Consider the following 1,204-nt stretch of genomic DNA (forward strand, 5'->3'; position numbering starts at 1 on the left):
CTGATGATTTTCAGCTTCTCCTCTTCCGTCAGGAATGGTTGCTCCCCATTAGTACCGCCGATTGCATAACCTGAAAAAGAAATTTAAAAGATACACATAAACACACCAGCGAAGAATTTCTAGTAACAATATCTAAAACAGGATAGGAGAAAGCCAGCCGTTCAGAGATCGAACATTATCTGTAAAGGATAAAAACTGCCCCGAGAGGGAATCGAACCCGCTTTCCAGCACTTACAAGGCCAGACACGCTACCAACCTAGCCAACTATAGGCTGGCATGTAACTATATTACTCGTTTATGACTTCTGATTACTGATAGTTGCCAACTTCTTGTCCATATTCTGGCACATGGCACTTGTACGGATTGACGGATTCAGTATTCTCTGGCCTAGCCTATAGGAAACAGTTAAGACTGGTGAGATACTTAACAACGTAACTAGCCTATACTAAACAAAAAGATGACAGAGGTGGGGTACCTAACCCTATGAAATTCTTTGTGCTATACGCAACAGTTACGTAACTCCAAGACATTATGTAACCTCACTTTCAGAATTTTTCACAGTGAAGAACCATATTATCTTACATAGGTATGTAAATAATATTTTCCATGAGGTGGTTGATTCGGTCCTTTATTGTGTAACCTACGTAATACGTATAACATATATAAGTAAAAACTTCCTATGGGGAAATACCCTAGTTACATCAGTTTAGGTACCTACGAGTAGATCCATCTATGTACATATACAGGCGAGGGTCTTGACCAGGTAGGTCAAGACTCATCAATTTGCCAAATCGATAGCGACTTACCTTTCAAAGGCACCTTCTCCCATTTGGACACGTTGAATTTGAACTTCTCAAAGTCGATTTCTTCTCCACTTTCAGAATTTTTCACAGTGAAGAACCATAATATTAGGTATCTTACATAGGTATGTAAATATTTTCCATAAGGTGGTTGATCCGGTCCTTTATTTTGTAACCCACGTATAACATAGTCTACGGTTAAAAACTTCCTATGGGGAAATACCCTAGTTACATCAGTTTAGGTACCTATGAGTAGGTCCATCGATGTACATATACAGGCGAGGGTCTTGACCAGGCAGGCAGGACCAGGTAGGTCAAGACTCATTAATTTGCCAAATCGATAGCGACTTACCTTTCAAAGGCACCTTCTCCCATTTGGACACGTTGAATTTGAACTTCTCAAA

At 40.0% G+C, this 1,204-nt stretch overlaps 1 long non-coding RNA gene across 1 annotated transcript; it reads right to left on the reverse strand.

Moving 5' to 3' along the window:
- On the reverse strand, window positions 1–876 carry LOC113473097. Its single transcript, XR_003395170.1, has 2 exons — window positions 807–876; window positions 1–70 (listed from the first exon to the last, which is right to left on the reverse strand). It is a non-coding gene; the product is annotated as an uncharacterized LOC113473097 (long non-coding RNA).
- Between the last annotated feature and the right edge of the window lie 328 nt (window positions 877–1,204).

Source organism: Diaphorina citri, unplaced genomic scaffold, assembly GCF_000475195.1.
Source record: "Diaphorina citri unplaced genomic scaffold, Diaci psyllid genome assembly version 1.1 scaffold14890, whole genome shotgun sequence".
Lineage (NCBI taxonomy): Eukaryota > Metazoa > Arthropoda > Insecta > Hemiptera > Psyllidae > Diaphorina > Diaphorina citri.